This window comes from Larimichthys crocea, chromosome XV (assembly GCF_000972845.2).
Source record: "Larimichthys crocea isolate SSNF chromosome XV, L_crocea_2.0, whole genome shotgun sequence".
Taxonomy (NCBI): Eukaryota; Metazoa; Chordata; class Actinopteri; family Sciaenidae; genus Larimichthys; species Larimichthys crocea.
Window position 1 is genome coordinate 6,341,559 of NC_040025.1, and position 16,420 is coordinate 6,357,978.

General features: G+C 39.1%; 1 long non-coding RNA gene across 2 annotated transcripts; it reads left to right on the top strand.

Annotated features, from left to right (window-relative positions):
* The first annotated feature begins 538 nt into the window (after positions 1-538).
* On the top strand, positions 539-16,119 carry LOC113747786 (uncharacterized). Of its 2 annotated transcripts, XR_003463891.1 has the most exons (3): positions 541-571; positions 5,931-5,982; positions 15,781-16,119. It is a non-coding gene; the product is annotated as an uncharacterized LOC113747786 (long non-coding RNA). The 2 variants fall into 2 exon arrangements; XR_003463892.1 differs by lacking the exon at positions 5,931-5,982 and having other exon boundaries at positions 539-571.
* Positions 16,120-16,420: the final 301 nt, after the last annotated feature.

Here is a 16,420-nt window from a genome sequence, read left to right on the forward strand (position 1 = left end):
TTTGTAGAATAAAAAAATAATATGGTTTTGAACATGTAGTATAATAATAAAACAATAATGAAATCATTTCAATGTTTCAGAAATTATATTAACGAGTAATGTGTGATGACGCAATGACGTACGTATGCCAGCCGGGGTCAAACGCGCGTTTTTTAAAATGGAGAAACGGGCGCTCAGTGGTTCAGCGAAAACAAAACAAAAGAAACAAAAAGAAACCAAAGCTGCTGCTTTGGTGCAGCAAATACCATCCACCTCAACCTTTCACCAGAAAACCGAGGCAAGATGATGGTTACTCAAAACAGCGGAGCCAGGACGACCAGCAGGATGCTAACGCTGCTAGCTCAAGTTCACCGGAGACGTTTGGTCGTGGTCAAGCGGCACCGCCTCCTGTGGACACCGTCCGGACCAGAACTACGGCGGACAGCGGCAGCCTGACCTAGGTCCGATCACATCGCTAGCGGAGGACGAATGACAGTCAACATTTCACTCATGGCCATAGAAGCCGAACTAGTCCGGGAGTTGGAGTTTGATGACATTATCCATCGAAGAAGGCCAGAAAAAGATGATGCAGGTGAGTCTGACTCATGTCTGAATGTGTTTAAGGCTGGTATGTGATTGGAGGATGAGCGAAGGGGCGGGAAGTGTGTGAAAACTGATAGTTTGAGCTGAAGTTGTTGTTGTTGTTGTGTTGTGTTGTCGTGGTTACGGCCGACAGTAACCGTTAATGTTCCGGCAATAAACGGACGTGTTTTTTTTTAACTAACTCGTCGTCATGGTAACCTCATCTCGTCAACACGTCCTGGCGGATGTTACAGTATACAGGGTTCCCACGGGTGCTTGAATTCCTTGAAAATGCTTGAATTTCAATTCAGTGTTTTCAAGGTTGTGAAAATGCTTGAAATTTGTGTGATGTCTATTTGTCACTGTTATTGCGCCATGGTAGTTACACAATACACCGCTCACAAGCTGAGAATACAAGCCAATTCACAAATTAGTTAAAAATCAAAACAGTCAATCTACCACCATATGAAATAATGCTAATTAGACCCATATTATTATGCCATACAGTGGCACCGCTGCGCTTCCCATGACCATCATGGCAAACACAACTAGTAGGCTACCTATTTAAAGGTGCTGGAAAAATGGAAAAACTGGTGCTTGAAGGTGCTTGAAAAGTGCTTGAATTTGTTCATGAAAAAGGTGTGGGAACCCTGAATATGTGTGTGCAGCGAAGACGAGTTTGAGTGTGTGCTATGAATTAACGAGTGTGTATGGAGAATGAAAACGTGAAGTCCATCATTGTGTGGCCATAATACGTGCATCAGTGCTGGTATAGATAGTTCAGAGCGCTGTTTGTGTGTGTAGGCAGGGGCCCGTGGCGAGTTTGTGTCCAGGGCCCGTGGTCATGATAATCCATCTGTGTGAAGATGTGAAGTTTGGATAAATCAAAGACAGTCTGGTTGGCCTATATACATACAGTACATGTTATTCCATCTAACTCTCTCACCATTCATCTGTCCTTTTTTCTCCTGAGCTGTTCTTCTAATGTTTTAATGATGTCATGTGGTCTCATGTTCCGCTTGCATTTTCTATAGGCCTGGATAATAGGATAATGTAAACCTAACATTTACCTGCAGTGACCTTTGGATGAGGCCCACGCGGAATCATATTTTCTCTGGGTCCCGCTGTCAGACAATGATTCGAGTGCTATGTTATTATCTTTGGCATATTGATTTGGCTTGTTTAAAGATGGACTCTGATATGAGCGGTAGAAGCAGATGCTGGGCTAAGTGGTGTCAGCAGTCATGAATATCATATGGCTAGGCGCTAATGCTCGACCTTATTGCTGCTTAATGAACCACTAAGAGACAATCAGTGCCATTTGCTCACCTTTCTGCATCCAGAATGTATCAGAAGCACGCTGCCGCCTGCCACTTTGTACGCAGTGCTGCAAACTAACTCTGAGTTTTTACCGGACGGAAGGTCAAAGTACTTCCTGGGAAGCTGTTCTCCCTGCAGAGCAGCAGTGACTTTACCAGTCGATGTAATTAAATGTACAGCATGAGCAAAAACAAGCATGAACGCTGGCATACACACGCACACCCTTTTCTCACAAGCACTTGCTTAGCTAGTTGAGATAATGAGGCCACAGTGCAATTACGGAAATCATAGAGGCAGGTTTGGGCATATTCAGCCCTGTATGGTGTATGCTTGCTAACATGGTACACTAATTGGCTGGAGCACCAGGACACACAGAGGCAAAAGCAGCCTCAGGAGAAGATTGAGACAACCTCTAAAGGGTTGGATGCATAAAGACAGGCGGCAGTAACCTCCACGTCAATCCCTTTATGACTAAGGACAAAATGGGTGCCGTCAGGCAGTGCTTAATTTGAAAATTAATGGGCCATGGGAATTTTTCTATCACTTAAGACACTTTGCAGCCCCAGTGCGGTTACGTCCATTCTGCCCTCTCCCCTGCCTGGGTTTTACGACTCTTCGGATGGCCGAGGTTGCGTACTGCACACGCTGCAGTAAATTCATGGCTAATTTGATTAAATACTGCTGCGTCCTTGTTGCTGGTCAGACAGAGAGGTGCCTAGGTTCATCCTGGATAAGCTGTGTAGCCTGAACAGTGGACTCCACTTCCTTGTTTTATCCCCGTTATCAGGGCAAAGGAACAAGCCAAATGTACACAAAAAAGGTAAAGGTGCTTTTTCTCACCATGTTAACATAAAGGGTAAGTATTTTCTGCAGATATGACTGCATTATGAATATAGAACAAACAAGTGAATAGTCACCCGCAGTACAGGAGCAAGGCAAACACTAAACCTGCGAAAAATTTAAATGTTGGATGTTTGAGTGTGGAAGTAAATTCTGGACTTTCTAAAATTATGTGTTGCAAAAAATATGATCTTAACAGTCCACCTAGAAACTTTTCAGATCTTCTGACGTTCAAAACTGTTTTTGTAACATCTGCATGGCAGTTGTGGAACATGTTTATGGAAAGATAAGTGGTAATGGTTAAAAATTGTACTTAATAGGATAAGTCTGGAGGTATTCAACAAATCCCAAATGCAGATCCAAACACTGAATGTATCTACTTACAGCTTCTTCCTCTGTGCCACAGAGCTCCATTGTTGTCCAAATCACATCAATGAGCCAGCCAGTTACACTGGGTGACATGTTCCTTCACTACCATGAACACACAAACTGTCATTTATTTTAACTTAATCCTACAAACACCATCCTGCGGCCACAAATACACACTAGATCATCAAATGTGGATTAATAATTCCCAACAAATGCACCATTATCTCCTGTTTGAGTAAGCTTGAATAAAACCTACAGTGACCAGCTGTTTTATAAAATGACCTCTACCTGTACCTTTACTTTACCTTTTTTTTTATTATTATTATTTGAGCTGTTTTTTAAGTATAAAATATTCAGGAGGAACCAATGGGCTTGGAGCTGAAGGTCATGGAGGCGAAATATGGGCTGAAATATGTGCCACCAGAAACTGAATTTTAATCATTTATATTTGAATTGCTTAACTTTAATAATTGCATTAAAAACTGAATTTGAATCACATCATTTGAATTTGTATTGTTCAATTTAAGTTACCACTGGCAACTGCTGCTGTTATGGGTATTTGTTTTTAGTTTTTAGTTTATAAAACAAGTCGTCAGAATTGTATTGGACTCGCTGGCATTTTATTTTTTATTTCTTTATTTTTTGTTCCTCAAGTACCCGGATGTTTGTCACAGAAAATTTAAATTGAATTGTGACAACTGAATGTTCAGTTCCAGACTAACAAATTCAATTTCAAATTACAATTCAGATTCAGTTTTTCAATGCAATGGATTCAAACTGAACCATTATTCAAGTTATGCAATTCAAATATAAATGATTCAAATTCAGTTTTCTAGTGGCACATATTTCAGCCCATAGGAAAAAAACCTGCAGTGCAATAGTTGAATCAGACTTAAAGAGAAGACAAATATCCCTCTGAGCAACAGTGATAAAAAAAAAACAAAAAAAAAAACACAAAAAGTCATTGTTCATGAAACTGGAAGCTTATCATCAAAAGCTGTGCAGATTTAAACAGTAACATGTTCCTGTTTCAGTGTCAATTGCACAATAATGTGTAATGAATCGAAGGAGTGTTGTTTCAACAAAGCTTGCTCTTAAAATTTGTACTTCAGAAAAAAAGAAAGTTTAATTCTTCTTCTGTGGGGGCAAAAATGTCAAATGTAAATAATGTAAAAATTACATTTGGAGTTCAAATTTTAAAATAGCCATTACTTAAGACATCAATGTTGTATTGAAACCATAAATGAAACATGTGATTCCTTTCAACTTTTATTCATTTGAGAAATGAATATGGCTCATGTATTGTTACCTACTGTTTACATCGATCAAACCTCAACCTTTTTCTATATATTATGAATTTCATATGTAACTGTAATAATTTGGATTTTCAGACGTATGAATCTTTTTTTTTTTTTCTCAAATCAGATTTTAAAAAGAAATGAATATTGGCTCATGTATTGTTACCTACTGTTTAAATCGATCAAACCTCAACCTTTTTCTATATATTATGAATTTCATATGTAACTGTAATAATTTGGATTTTCAGACGTATGAATCTTTTTTTTTTTTTCTCAAATCAGATTCTAACAGAACAAGCCACAAACGGCAGGTTTTGTCTCTACATTAAAGGTAGACTGCTCTTCAAAACCAAAAGATTGGTCTCTACATTAAAGGTAGACTGCTCTTCAAAACCAAAAGATTGAGCATTTTTATATTCAAAAAATGTAATGAAACCATTTGGTCGTGAATACTTCTCTTTGGTAAAAGCAGGAAAATGAGGTAACCACAGGTGTAATTACATGCTTTTGGCAAGCTGACACTGGGAATGGTAAATTATGTAGCATTTGTCCCTTTCAGAGAACCTTTTCATTTTTCTTGGAACATTCAGCAGGGGACTGGAGTATGACTCCTGTAAAACTTTTATTTTTTACTCAGAGTGGTGAACAAACGGAAATGTTCAAAGACCTTTTCATGTCAGGTCGAAAGGATTTTTGAATTAATCTCATCTGAAGACACAAACACCAAGCTTTGGCCGAACATTCAGCTGCAGAGTCGGGCAGCGGCAGCAGCCCACGCAGTGTGGTAGACTCCTCAAACGCTTTTCTTCATGCTGCAGACAGAAACCATTTAAAAAAGTGAACAGACAGAATGTTTATTCACCAAACTTGAGACATCAAAGAACTGCAAGCATGACACCGGAAAATTGGTGGTGGGCGAGTGTTCTCTTGTTGGTTTTCATTTTTTTCCCTTCCCGCCAGCTTAATGTGTCGTCTTTGGCTGGTTTTATTATGTGTGGGTGACATGCAGACATGAGTAATATTGGATTGTAAAAGCTTTTTTCTAATTATTTAATCCCGCTTTCTGGGTCAATAAAGCCAATCAATTTCTGTCATGAGTGCACTTCCTCATGAGATAATGAGTCACATGTGAAACGGTGCATAATCAAAGCTAATATTCTGCCATTTGAGCTCAGAATGGGGCACTATATTACAGGGGCACAGAATTATGCAGTTGATCTTTCCATAAATACATAATATTCCTCCTCTTTTACACCCATTTGTTCATATGACACTGTTCAGCTCTCTCTCTAATGCTATTATCTTCCCCATCTTACTCTCGTTTTTTCTTTGCCTTTTCTTCCCAGCTTCAGTCAGCACTCTCATCTCCTGAGCTTGTTTCTCTAATACAACATATTTCCCTGTTCCTCATCTCCTTGCTGCTGTTCCTCCTGCATTTCCTGCCTTCCACTTCCTTGACCCTCCTCTCTCCCTGTCCTCTTCTGTATGGAAAAGATCATAGCTTAAAATGACAAATCAACACTGAGTTTTGATTTCACACAGGACACAAACAGCAGCTTTCTGGAAGAAGATAAACTTCATTCAGAGACAACAGGTACAAAACTAACGAGAGTTTTGCAAATTTATGGTTACAGATTTTTTTTCTTGTGAGCCTATAATGTTGAACTGCCATGTTTCTACAGTAGCCTAGAACAGATAAAGTAGCTCTAAACAAGGCCTTCCATGCATTTTGCAGCCAGTGTGAGGTGAGGAGGTTGCAATCAGCCACTACAACACTAGATACCAGTAAATCCTACACAAAGGTTTTCCATATTTATCAGACAATTTGATTTTTGACTTTTTTAAAATTAGATCTCCTAAATCTTTCATTTATTTGGACTTAACAGGTTAAGTATGCTATTTTATGCAACTTGTTATGTGTGAATTAGATTTTGTGGGTCAAATACTGAATATTGTACTTTCACCTCTCCGGGTCTCTGTGAATGGTTCTATTTTAAAGTGGATTTTATCTGATTGTTAATCAACCTTGATTATCCCATTTTTGAATTGTGACCTGACCCAAACAGCTTGAATGCAACCTTGTTTCAAACACAGTATTCTGTATATCCTCCATTCACCACTGACCACCACTGCACTGGATGCCTTCAGCCAACTCAAATGATTGCTGAACTGGAGGATCAGAGCTCCAGGCTTAATCAAATACAACACAATGAAAAACTTGACTCTCTGGCTGCATCTGCAGTTTCCTGCACCCCTGATAATCTCATGTTAGACTCATGAAAAACAGAAAAAAAGAACAGCCAAAAAAACAGCATAGGCTGAGATATCCTGGTATTTAGTCTTTATCAGTCAAAGAAAAATCAAAAACACTTCCCATCATGCAACTTGATAGATCTTTTGTGAGACCCTGCCCGGCTGGCATGGCCTTACATCCTACATGATCCTAGTTTGAAGACTTCCAGGTAACATTTGTTATCCCCAGGCCCTGGTTAAGGCAGGTGAGTTGTGTCCCAACAGAAAATCTATCTACCTAAAAGCATACTGGAGTTTTCTAACGCTTTGATTTATACATACATGATACATGTGTATAAGAGTATTATCAGAATTCTGTTTCATCACTGCATTCAAAGACGGACAGACAGACTGCTGCTAATTATCAGCTGCCTGGCTCATGCTGGGAGGTCAAATGATCTGAGCTCCATCTCAGCTTGATGGTGAGGAAAGGAAGACAGGGGGATGTAATGCTTCACTCCTGCTGTTCTGTGGTCCCACAAGGAAGATCTCTAACCTTTCTCCATCTACACATCCCCAATCACTCCTCCCCTCACTACATCTACTCGTCATACTGAGTAGTAATGGGCCCCCCTAAAGGATCAGGACATCTTCCTTCCTGTCTCCACACCCCTTCCTTGTTGTCCTCCTTTAGTTGATTGTCATGACAGTCTGTGTACAGCAAACAGCTCTGAACACATCAGGGTTCAGCTGATAGAATCCAAGTAGTAATGTTATTTGTCTGTCAGTAGCCGGACCTAAGGATGACATAATCTATTGGTCTGTCCAACACTTTGGTCTACAGTAACTGCATGGACAAGTACTGACTAGACATTAAACATGGCATTGGTGTGGACTGTATATTGGTTAATGTATTGTATAATGGTTCCTTAAACAAGGCCCATAATCATTTTGGTTACTCTTTTTACCTTTGCAACCATTAAGCCTTTTTTCATCAATGACATAAAATCTTGGACAATTCTGAGAATAACTCTTAATGTAATCCTTATATCCAGTTGGTAAGTGACACAGAAGTCGCACTTTTCAGTAGCAGATCTTTTGGGAGATTTTTGTATCTTCAACAAATAATAAATATTCTATTCATAGATCCTTTGCCTCTAAACTTCTGTGATGAAAATAGAACTACATTATTACTGTGTATCCAGACAGAATATATAGTGTCAAATGTAGCACTAAAATCTAACAGGACAAGTAGGGTTGCACATCTCTCTGTGATAAACGATTGGATACGCATCTAGATACACAGGTTACGATAGGATTCAAAAACGATATACTTTTACCACCATAAAAAGTGCATGCAAACTGCCAGTCGTAAAAACAGACAAAAGTGAAACTAATTAACTACGTAGCACATTTACACATGTAGAAGCATGTTTAGAAGAACATACACCAGGAAATTGGCCAAATCTGGAAGTAAACAAAGTCTGGCGTGCTAAACACTCGCTTCTGAAACGCTCGCTTCTGAAACGCTCCCGGTGGGGTTTGAAGTCGCATGCAGGACGGACCAAATATGCCACGCTTACGCAACGTGCTGGGCCTGGTGGATTTTCCCAAAAGTGTGTGAAGACGCCAACCGATACCCAATTCATGACTCTACAACCGATTCATCTAGGCATCATGGCTAATTTGTATCCACAGTTGGTCTTTCGTGTTAGGTCTCGTTGCCGTCCTGTGTTGTTCTGCGTTCATTGAATTTGTCCAGCACACAACGCGTTCAGGTCTCCTAGAAAGTTTACGCAACCCAAATAAAAAAATATTAGTGTAGAAGAACTGCAAAAGTGATTTTTTCATAAAATGTCCCCTTTAAAGATAACATACAGTAAAGCCATATTAAAAAAACAACAACTAGGAGGCCGACAGAGCTGAGCTCAGAGGCGTTTGCCAAACATATGAGATGGTGTGTGTCGGAAATTATCAACCCAATTCTGGGATTTAGAATTTAGATTTGCAAGCAGACAAGAGGCTGCAGGTTGAAGCTGTCTCTTTGCCTCACTGTGAGAAACACCATTAGAAGTTCCACTGAGGGCCCCGTCTTTGGCAAACTGAAAAGTGAACTGTGACCCACTGAGTGGCTCATCGAGGATCTCCTCCAGAGGCAAACAGAACTGTGTTCTCAGCTAGCCAGTCTGGAGTCTACTGGCAGCCAAAGGCACTTGGCCTCAGATACTACTCCTGCTGACCCTCCGTGGCTTGACTTCACCCTCTCCAACCTCCTGGGCATCTGTAGTCAAGGGTCGTAAAAGACTCACTCTTCCCTGCAGCTTAATAACCTGTTCCACTCAGTGTCAGCTCCAGTGATTTCTTCTCCTTAACCACAAGCTTCTGTTACTATCTCAGTGCCTGCCCCTACGCAAGCTGCAGTTCAGGTGATCAGTCGTTTATCTCAGCTGCATTCCACCAGCTCATTACCTTTGGACCCAAAATTCCAACCAAAGCTTTCAATTTACAAAAGAAAGCCCGAAAATGAAAGCTTGAGACGAGGTGTGTCCTGCAGTCCCACTATGACCATAAGTTCTGAACATTTTAGCCTTTTTTTTGGTCTATTTCTCTGAACTTGAATTAAAGATTCAGATTTTAAAATCTGGTGACAGGATTGTAATATGTACTAATAGGAGTGACCAGATCACACTAATTCTAATTCTAATTTTAAGATTTTAATGTATAATAACTATCACTTATAAATGATAAACTCAAGCACAAGTTAATTGTTATTTTACTGTTATCAGATAATGGCAAATTCATAATGTTTACTAATTATTAGTAAAGTTCTCATTTTTTATTATTTTACCAATGTCAAAACAACATTTCATGTAATGTAAACATTTAGAACTAACTTGCTTCTCTCAGTTTGATAATTCAGCTTGCTGTGACATGTTTATGACAGGTCATGTCATCTTGGCCAGTGTCACATTAGCATAACAAAGACTTCTTGAGCAAGTCAGCATTTCATAAAAAAAAAAGACATAATTGAATGAATGACACAGTCATGAATATTGATTTATTCAACAGTCATAAACATTCATAAAGACTTATTCATGCTCATGACAGGTGTCAAGTCATGGTCATGATGGTTTTTATGCAAATAAAGCCCTAACCTTCATAAAAAAACACTCAAATAACATTTCTGTTTGCTTTGGAACTCATTTATAATGCAGCCGTAATATTTTATAAACATCAGTTGTAGCTTGTGTTAATTTGTAATGTTAATCTTTATCAACACATAGCAACATGCTTTGTCTCTCACAGACACACAGGGTTCTCTTAAGTGTCTGTAGGAGATGCAGCGGGCTGCCACACATACTTGGTGAAGGGTGAAGCGAGGGTGAGGAAAAGGCTGTGGCTTATGAATAAATACGTTAGTTATGTCACAGATACGTAAATAAGTCTGTATGAGACACAGAGGCGAGGGTTTACAAATCATTTGGTAATCATGAACAAATATTGAATGCAGTGTAAAAAGTTTGCTTCGTCTAGCTATGTCACAAACTAATGATAAAATAAGTACAGCACAACTAATAATTAGTAACCGTAAACACATAATAAAGTCTGAGTGATTACCAGTGAAGTCCAGGCTCTGTCCGGCATTAACAGATGAAGATGCTACTGAATCAACTTTTATTCATCATCGTTCCTCTGTGCCACAGAAGGTCAATGTCATCCAAAAACTACACAACAAAGAAATGGGCAGTAATGTTGCACTGGGTGAGATACACCTTCATCTTAATGGACGAATGCAGAGTTAGAAGAAGGCAGCTTCCATGCTGATACCACATCCATGATGAAATATGTTCGTCAATGAGCTTTTTAGGTAGAACAAGCAAACTACATAGCCGTCAAAACGAGGCATTGTGACTTTTTCTCTGCTTCTAAATAATGGAAATGGGACACCGTGTTTCTCCTGCATGCTGTTTGTTTTTAAGCCACAAGTGCGAGAGCAGCAAGAGGATCTCAAACGTGTGGCCGTGACGTTGCCTACAGTAAAAGAACTGCTGGCACAAACGCATGACAGCAGGACTGGATGTTGCTTTTTTTCTTATATAGTAGATGAAAACAAGGAGGACGTTTTTGTTTATTTTTTATTTCTTGCGTGACATTTTCGTCTCGTTTTTATTCGTCAACAAAAACGCACATTGGCACATTTTTCGTCAGTGTTTTTAGAACATTTTATCGTTTCGTCATCATCTCGTCTTAGTCAAGGAAAAAAAGGCTCGTTGACGAACATATTTCGTCTAATCTCGTTTAACGAAATTAACACTGCGTAACACGTCAGGATACATTGACAGGCTTCACCCCACACTCTGCAGTCGCTGTTGTATCATTCCCTGGTTTGGTCCTGCATGGTGCTCACGATGACCATCATGCTGATGTTTATCAGATATAATTTTTACCATGTTCACTATATGTTGATGCATTCCATTACTTACCACAAAACACACTGTGAGGAAGAGGGGAGTGTCATTAGTTTTGCAGGCATTTGGTGATTCTATGTGAAAAGTCAGGAGGTTTGAGTCGTTGCAATTCTGTGCGAAACATGAATGTCTGAACCAGATTTCACGGCAATCCATCCAATCCCATCCAATAGCTGTCAAGATGTGTCACTCTGAATGAAAAAATGTCAACCTGCGTTGGCACTAGAGGCAAAGTCTGGTGTGTTAGCGGAATAAACTTAATGGAAATATACCTGCCAATAAATCTGAGCCATTTTAAAATGGCTGGAGGGGGCTGTCTTATCAGTGTGATGAAAAATGGATGAAATACAATGTGTGATTCATGCTACATAAATTAGTCTGTAATTAATTCTACATAAAGTTTTTATGTCCCTTTGTAGATTACATTCAACCACAAAAATAAGCTGTCACCCACCCTACAGGCTAAGTAATTGAACAGCACATCTATATACTGCTATGTGTTATGTTATGTCAGACAATACTTCTCAAAACAGAGAAACACACAATATGCTGCATTTACATACATGTTATCTACTGGCACAAGCATAATCTATTCGCCCCAAAGAGCGCAGGTGGACAGCTGGCGGCGTGGCATGCTTTCAGTCGTCCAAACTCAAAAACACCATCAGGCAGAACAGAGACATTTCTATGGCATGCTATTTGTAACAAAGCTGCTTGATTACTCCTCCTGCACTTTCCATTTTGTGTAATGGAACAATTAGTTGCGCTGTACGCTGCTTGTTTATCCGCCCATTCACCCCAAAATGGCATAGACGGGAGTAATTGTGTACACTCACCTGCAGCCACTTAGGAAGGAAGCCACAGGGACACATGACTGGAAGAGGCAAGAGAGGCTGCACTCATTATTAGATAAATCCTGTGTTTTCCTCTGGATTTCACAACTGCAGGTCCTGTACTAAAATACTACATTTATTAGTTGTATTCCACACAAGGATAATAAAGGCTTTCTATTCTATTCTACAGTCATGACTCCAACTCTGCTGCATGGTAATATATGCAAACACATAAACATATGGCCACATGTTATATTACAACGAGTCTCAAAGTGCAGCGAGTGAGTTAAAGGCCAACAATATCAAATAAATAAAATGTTTGATATCATCTTAACAGGCTCGAAAGGCAGCAAACCAAGGACTGTCAGTTTGAAATGTTGCTCACACTGCAGACATCTCCAGCTCTCTGGAAGAAGCCTGAAGTGAACTCTTTCACTCCCAGACAGTCTCAGAAGTACTTAACCCTCCACTACAGTACGTTACATTTGGCATACCTTCACTAAACTGGCAAATTATTCCTCCATCCAGGGATTGTTTAGGCTGCACCGCATATTCTTATTAGATACAACATAATTGTATAATATGTATGTGCTAAATAATCACTCTTTACTGCTGTGTACTCCTTTAGAGTGGATGTAAAGCCCTGTAGAGTTATGTTCATCACAACACAAATTAACATGATTGACGAGGCCTACAAAGTGCACTTATGGTCTGAATAAAAGTTGAAAATGATCATTGACTCTAAATTCACCAGGGGGAGAAAAACAATGAAATATCAGTGGAGCTTTAAGGATGGTGTGTTATGCTTTATGTCCATCGTGAGATTCCAGTAGGTAGTAAGGCAGTAGGTTGAGTTCCTGTATTTTTATACTGAGAAGTTGATTTGCTTTTTTAAATGAGCATTTGTCAGTAATTAAAAAAAAATAATCTTACAATGTTCCTTTCAACGTCAAGGTCTATCCTTTCCTTCAGTGAATGACGTTTGCTCTGTTGTTTTGGAGATGAAACTATCCAAACACATCACTGAAGATTCGTGATTTAAAAAGTAAGAAACAAGCTAGTAAGTGGCCATTGAGTTTCATTTGTTTTGACTAAATGATGTAAAGAAGATTTAAAAAAGACAAGATTACTCTTGCTGTTGGTGTGAAACTTGAGCCAAATTGCTGCTGGTTTGTTTTGCCACTCTGATCTGCTCTTACAACTTACAGTATACTACCACTCATTAGTAGATGGATGCCACTGTTTCTAAAAATGAAGACGAATAAATGAACTCAGCTTGACAAATGCCCATTATCTCCCAAAACTTTAGACTCCTGCAGGTCCAAAGCAAAAGAGTTTTCATGAATGTGTGTCACCGGCTTCATTCACTGTTGTTGACAGAATCAGAGTCGCCTCTAGACTCCCTGGGGCGGTCCATGAAAAATGTTGTTAACTGGCTCCCCCTGTTCAGATGGTACAAATCAGATGATAGTCACATCCGTTGAACAGTGATGATAGTGGTCTTGTCCACAATCGATAGTAGACTTAATGTATATTATTTGTATTTGACACATTTATTTACATTCACATTTGATAACTGCTTTGGCTAATTGTGTCATTCTTATTTCTTTAATGATGTGTTTGTATGTTGTTCACTATATATTTCTGGTTAACAGAACAAAATCAACAGTCAAGTTAAAAATTGACAGACAATTGTTTATTATGCTGTAGATCAGCCACAGTTCTTGGAAATGTGTTCCAATGGGCTTTATTGAGCTGTGTCCCTTCAAGAATGCACAAGGAGAAGTGGATTTAGTGTTTCAACATGGTTCCACACTCATTCCCCACTGAAGGTTTTTTAAAAGGCTACCACATTTGTGACCCATAAGATTCATAGACTTCTTTTCTGCCTCCACCTGGTTGACTACTGGCACACATAAATAAAAATACTAAATATTAAAATATTTTTGTAACTGGCTGCTTTTAAATAAACATTCAAATAATTGATTCAAATAACAATGAATTACTCAAACTGAACTTTTGACCTGATTGTTGTGCAAGATGAAATGTCAGGAAGCCTACCAAATTTTCAGCCCTTCGGGGATCATCCTTAGTTATTGAGATATTTAACTCTGAACTAACAAATTCAACATGACATCTCCAATAATGGAGAAGTCAGGGGATCATCAAAATAGTGTCGTCATCCACTGAGGACCAAGAATGCTTAAAAAAAAAAAAAAAAAAACATCCAATAGTTGTCATGCACATATTTCATTGATTCATTTCAGTATTGGCCAGAATCAGGATGAGATTTATTGCCAAGGTTTTCACTTACAAGAAATTTTTCTTGGTGTTATTGCAAAACAAGATAAAAAAAATCAAATGTTAAAAAATATAAACAATATAAATATATATACAACACATTTTAAAAATAAAAGAGCTGTTGTGCAGGAATGTGTAACTATTTGACAGGCAATAACTGTATGTTATGCTATAACATAAACAATTTCCACCCTTTCTCCTAAAATTCTTTTCACCAATTTTTCTTTAAATTGACAGTAAATACTGATAAATATACAAACCCGAACACTGAGTCCTACACATGGTGGTAAAAATGATAGCAGTGGACGGCAGAACATGCCAATCATCTTGGCCCTGGATCCTGTTGTTTATGGTAATTGTAGCAATCCCTAAAATGAAAGTGACAATGATTTATTAATAGAAAACGCATGGCACCAGCTACCATAACATCAACATTCTGTCCATTGTTAGAGCAGTGCTACAAACACACACAAGAATACATGACGCTTACTTACACATCAGATATTCAGAAACATACCAGAACGTTTTGATCATGACATAACATGTGAACGTGAAGCTGTGTCAATAAAAAGGAATAATATCAAATCTGATTTCCCATCATTCACATTCACCATCGCTTCATCATATATGCACTTTTTCCTCTCCATCGGTACCACCTGCATCCAAGTGAGTGCCATGTCGTCTCAGTCCTGATTCCTCCTTGACTGATTTGAAGGCATCTCTCCCGAGACTGAATGCCCGATGATTTATTCATGTCCAGAGGCCTGATTTATTAAAACACACACAATGTGTTAATCCCTTAGAAGAACTGAAAGATGTGGTCCTCCACTGAGACAGTCTCGTCTGCTCATATGTGTTTCTGCCCCTATAAGGAATTCAACCTTGACGCCAATTAACCAGCCCGATCAAATGACGCAGCCAGGAATTACAGAGAGAATGCTCCGTCTGTGATTCTCCACTCCACCATTCTGTATATACAGCTGTGTAACCTTACAGGCAGCTAATTATGGGCTTATCCTAATTATTATGGATTTTGTCTATTCACAACACCCACTCACAGCGCGCATTTTATGAACCATTGGGAATATGACCAATTAGGCAAAAAGGTTAAGTCAACCCAAGTTTAACAAAGACGTTATATTCTAACAAGTGTTGGAATACCTTTTCTGGCAGTTTGAAACCTACTGTAGCACAACCCAGGGGTTCCCTTGTGCGCCCAATAGAGAATGGTGCATAGAGATGCCAGGTGTGTGCTCCAGACAGAAAAAAAGATAAAATGACATCAGTTTAATCGGCTCCTGCTATTTAAAAAGCCCTACCAGGAGGCAAAACCATAAAAAGCTGTGGGGTGGTTGAGTCACTTGTGTGGAGCTGGAAACTTTTATTTGACACAAGTTAATTAGACATGTTCATGTCTTTCATCAAAGCCACCTTTCTCTGCAAAGGTTCCATAACTCGATCCGGCATAATGGCAAGACACAGGCATTTTGGCACCGATGTCAATCAATGACACTGCTCTGTGTTAACTTACTTCTTTTGTTGCACATTTTTATTCAGTGCCCTTCATTCCTGTAAAGGAGCGGAGAAAGGTTTCCCAAACTAATTGGATCAACGATTAAGTGGGAGGCATCCTGCCCCACCGAGCAGAGACAATGGCAGAAGAAAGGGTCAACGCAGGCGCCGGCTGAAAACTGACACTTGAATTAGATAATGAAGAATAGAGGGCAGAAGAAAAGGAGAGAGGCCTATCGGTGTGAGGTCTTCAAGGAGGTCCAGACTTTAACTCACCCGGTGTGGCCAGAGAGACAGTTTTGATTGACTCATGTTGCTTGGCAATATCAATTTGCAAAGACAAGCTGAACTGCGACATTCTTTACTCTGTATTATCCTGATAAAGGTAGTGAAAAGGCATTTTTTTTACTGATGTGACTCGAGTTTCAAATAGGGACCAAGACCCAGCTTGTGCAGCATAGTAGGAAGGGCATGCCATTGTGGAACACTTTGTATTAAATGTGAATAGATGTCCTTGTACAATTGAAATGCAAAGAATTTTACTGCTGTATTTTTATCACCAATTAAAAAAAACTAAATAAAATATGATTCTAAGCCTTTCAATCTGCCATGTTCTGTCTGAATACCTGGTCCAAGTGTTTGTGTTTGTGTTTGTATTTGTGTGTGTGTGTGTGTGTGTGTTTGT